General features: G+C 32.9%; 1 pseudogene; it reads right to left on the bottom strand.

The window, feature by feature from the left end:
• Nucleotides 1-2656: 2656 nt before the first annotated feature.
• Nucleotides 2657-4237, bottom strand: LOC139707809 (zinc finger protein 761-like; annotated as a pseudogene).
• Nucleotides 4238-5034: the final 797 nt, after the last annotated feature.

The following is a 5034-nucleotide window of genomic DNA, read 5'->3' as shown; positions in this document are numbered from 1 at the left end:
CTTTTGGAAAATATTACAAAGTATACAAATGGAAATGAATAATCTTTGCTTAATTTGTGACTCTTTTTCTTTGAAAGGCTGTTGTAGCTCAAAGTGGGTAACTTATCTTTCTTCAATTACCTTTAACTGATTATATGTCCTTTTTACCCCTAGCATTTGGAAACCGCACTTCTTCCACTATTGGTCTCTTGCTTAAGTCTTTACAAGTTTTTATTTATATATTGTTGTGTTTTGATGCAATTGATTTTTCTTCTCATTTAGTGTAGTTTCATGTATAATTAAATTAGTATAAATGGGTCTATATTGGAGAATGTACAATGTCCTCAGACCAAACTCAATTCTTCATGAATTATATGTAATGTTAATAAAATTGTGAATGATATTCAATATGATTTTTGTATGGATTCTGTGTATAAGAAGCTTTTGCCCCATTGTACCTGAAAAGCCAACATTTTATGATAAGAAACTTAATCTTTACATACAACCTTCTCAGTTTACCTCTTACTACTTGGTCCTCAGAAAATGAGACTATAAAACATAGCTCATTGATTATTTTGTCATAAGTATAAGGCCTCACTCAACCTTGACTCCACATCCATTTCTCTAATTCCTGCCCTGAAATAACACTACCCATAGAATTACAAGGATGTCAGAATTTACTAATGTACATGAAAACACTGATCATTGACCTCATTCACAGAAAAATGAAATGTCTCCAATGAGGATGAAGTCTAGAAGGCCATTATGCACACAAGAAAGATAAAGCTCTTCTCTCCTGTAAGAGCTACCTTTAGGTTTGTGGAAATTCAGTCTATTAAAATCACTAGTAAATGTTAAAATGTTAAAAAGTTAAAATTTTGAAATTTATAAATCAAGATATGAAATTCTGGGGCTTATTTTCCTATATCTATATTCTTCTTATAACTCTTAATTTCACCATAAATACGAACAGAAAAAAATAATGATCTGACTTATGCAAATTGTATTCCACATTAAATTTGATTAAAATGTGTAAAAGTATTAACAGATGCTAGAGTATTATTTACGCAATAGTATGTTTTACTGTTACATAGAACATTTAGTCAAGTGGAACACTATGATGTCTTTCATTTAACAACAGGATGCAATACATGAGTGTTAACATATAAACAAATATTCAGTTATAAAGACATATTTTATACATAAGGTAAACAGAGGTACAAAATAATGCACTGTAAACCTGGCATGATGGTCCGTGCTTGCCATCCAAGCAAATTGGGAAGCTGAGTAGTTTCAGAAGTTTAAATTCAGCCTCAGAAACTTAGTGTGGTTTCAAGCAACATAGCAAGACAGTCTCAAAATTTGAAAAAGTGGAGAGGGGACTTAGGAATGTGGCTCAGTGCATAAAAATACCTAAACAAACTGAAATACAAAAAAAAAAATAAAGTTTAAAATATTACACTTCAGTGATAAGCATCAAAAATAGATTTCATATAATTTCTTTCTCAGTATTCAAAAGTGAAAATAGTAATTTTTGATTTAGAAAAACAATTATATTCTTTCAAAGATGAGGTTTCTTCACTATTCATGTATGATATTTATGACTGATATTTCTACAAAATAACTTGATAATGCTTAATAAATTTAAGCAAAAGTTAAAGACAACTACTTGTTTTCTACATTTAAATGAGTTTTGTATTTTACTGATCCTCATATACAGCAAGGTGTAATATATAGACAATAACTTTACTATACTCTCACATTTATTATAAATATTTCATTGCTATATAAGGCATACCTTTTGGATAAAATCTGTTCAATGTTCACTAATAGTATGAGTTTTCAGATGTTCAATGAATTTAAAATTTAAATACATTTTGGAAATATTATTTAACTTTTTAGGGTTTCAGGGCACAATGAATTCTCCCAAAATAAGCAGAGTTTAAGAAACATGTGGCTAACAAATTTTTTTCCATTTGTATTTTCTCTAAACAGTATATACCCACAGGTACTGAGTATTGGTGAATAAATTTTGGAGGCATTGTCACATTGTCAATTTTAACATTTCAAAACTTTCTATATGCTATGGTTATTGTGGTGAGGATTAAATGTTGTTCCTTTCTTAGAGTAATGGTACAATGGTCTAATTTGTAGAGCTTATCTCCAGTGTGTTTTCTCTGATGTCTCGTAATATATGATATATAATTTAAAATGTTTCACATTCTCTACACTTATATGTCTTCTTTACATAATAAGTAGCCTAGTGGTGAAAATAATTGATTTCTTATTAAAAGCTTTGCTGCATTGTTTCAATTTGTAGGGGTTGTTTTCTATATAAATTCTGTCATTAATAAGATTTAGTCTTTTTTTAGTGTTTATTTTTTAGTTGTGGTTGGACACAATATCTTTATTTCACTTATTTATTTTTATGTGGTGCTGAGGATCAAACCCAGGATCTCACACATGCAAGACTAGAACTCTACCACTGAACAACAAACCCAGCCCCAAGGTTTAGTCTTTCTTTAAAAGTATTATCACTTTATTCACATTTCACATTCACCAGGATGTCTTCTGCTGTGGTGAATAATGTTTTATTTTTTATTAAAAGAGTCTCCACATCATTCACATTGGTAGGGCTATTCTCCATTGTGCATTCTGTTGTGGCAAATAAGGCCTGTTTTTTTTTTTTTTTTTTTTTTTTTGCTAAAAGCTTTGCCATGTTCCTTATATTTTTAAGGCTTCTCTCCAGTGTAAAGTCTGCTGTGGCATATAAGGTGTAATATTTGAGTAAAAACTTTGTCACATACTTTACATTTGTGTGGCTTCTCTCTAGTGTGTGTTCTGTTGTGGCAAATAAGTTGTGATTTTTGACTGAATGCTTTGCCACATTCTTTACATTTGTAGGGCTTCTCTCCACTGTGATTTCTACTGTGGGAAATAAGGTCTAATTTGTCACCAAAAGCTTTGCCACATTCTGTACATTTGTAGGGCTTCTCTCCAGTGTGAGTTCTGCTGTGGTAAATAATGTGATTTTTTACCCAAAGCTTTGCCACAATCTTTACATTTGTAGGGCTTCTCTATAGTGTGAGTTCTTCTGTGGCAAATAAGGTCCGATTTTTTGACCAAAAGCTTTGCCACAATCTTTACATTTGTATGGCTTTTCTAAAGTGTGAGTTCTACTGTGGCAAATAAGGTATGATTTCTGACCAAAAGCTTTGCCACAGTCTTTACATTTGTAGGGATTCTCTCCAGTGTGAGTTTTGCTGTGGCAAATGATGTGTGATGTTCGACCAAAATCTTTGCCACAATCTTTACATTTGTCGGGCTTCTCTCCATTGTGAATTCTTCTGTGGTGAATAAGGTCTGATTTTTGACCAAAAGCTTTGCCACAATCTTTACATTTCTAGGGCTTCTCTCCAGTGTGAGTTCTCCTGTGGCAAATAAGGTCTGATTTTTGATCAAAAGCTTTGCCACAATCTTTATATCTGTAGGGCTTCTCTCCAGTGTGAGTTCTTCTGTGGCGAATAAGGTTTGATTTTTGACCAAAAGCTTTGCCACAATCTTTACATTTGTAGGGCTTCTCTCCAGTGTGAGTTCTCCTGTGGCAAATAAGGTGTGATTTTTTACCAAAAGCTTTGTCACAATCTTTACATTTGTAGGGCTTCTCTCCAGTGTGAGTTCTACTGTGGCAAATAAGGTGTGATTTGTTAACAAAAGCTTTGGCACAATCTTTACATTTGTACGGCTTTTCTCCAGTGTGAGTTCTTCTGTGGCAAATAAGGTCTGGTTTTCGACCAAAAGCTTTGCCACAATCTTTACATTTATACGGCTTCTCTCCAGTGTGAGTTCTCCTGTGGCAAATAAGGTCTGATTTGTGACCAAAAGCTTTGCCACAATCTTTACATTTGTAGGGCTTCTCTCCAGTGTGAGATCTGCTGTGGTAAATAAGGTTTGATTTTTGACCAAAAACTTTGCCACATTCTTTACATTTGAAGGGCTTGTCTCCAGTGTGAGTTTTGCTGTGGCGAATGAGGATTGATTTTTGACCAAAAGCTTTGGCACATTCTTTACATTTGTAGGGCTTCTCTCCAGTGTGATTTCTGCTGTGGCAAATAAGGTGTGATTTTTGACCAAAAGCTTTGGCACATTCTTTACATTTGTAGGGCTTCTCTCCAGTGTGAGTTCTCCTGTGGCGAATAAGGTTTGATTTTTGACCAAAAGGTTTGCCACAATCTTTACATTTGTAGGGCTTCTCTCCAGTGTGTGTTCTGCTGTGGTAAATAAGGTGTGATTTTTTACCAAAAGCTTTGGCACATTCTTTACATTTGTAGGGCTTCTCTTCATTGTGGGTTCCTCTTTGGTAAATAAGGCCTTTTTTTTTACTAATAGCTTTGCAACTTTTTTTATATTTGTAAGGCTTCTCTCCAGTATAAATTATCTGGTGGTGATCAAGGCCTGATTTTTTATATGATTTCTGGTGTTCACTCTCAATTGTTGTTTTCCATATTTTCTTTTGTGGTAAATAGTCAAGATCACAAATTCTATATTTTGCACTTATCACTTCATGAAATATATGTTTTAGGCACTTTTCTGGTGAATATTCTTGGGTATGATTAGGAGTCATGGCTGAAATTTTAAAAACAATTAAAAAACAATACCTATTAGACTAGGTGAATATATATTTGGCATACATAACATGTAATTAAGGTAAAATAAGTACATCAGGAGTGTAGCAGATTAGTAAGTTCAAAGTCACCATAAATCAAAAAAATATATTAGTTCAATAAAAAATGTACAGAAAAATTACCTTGAGAATATTACCCAAATTCTTGTAGAGACCACAGTATCCAAGAGGAGTACATCAGTAAGAAGAGTAATATAATAAAAATTAGAAAAGTATCATTAACAGCCTTTTGTCCTTTATAAGAGAGTATTGTGTATTTAGGAAATATCTACCAGCTACCTTCATTGTCAGTAGAATAAGAGAAATGTAAAACATATACAAACGTTTCTGGCTTTTTCAAAGAGTGTCCAAAAAATGGTTTTTGTCTACCA

This window comes from Marmota flaviventris, chromosome 12 (assembly GCF_047511675.1).
Source record: "Marmota flaviventris isolate mMarFla1 chromosome 12, mMarFla1.hap1, whole genome shotgun sequence".
In the NCBI taxonomy this organism is placed as follows: Eukaryota; Metazoa; Chordata; class Mammalia; order Rodentia; family Sciuridae; genus Marmota; species Marmota flaviventris.
This window is presented reverse-complemented; position numbering and strand designations above follow the sequence as displayed.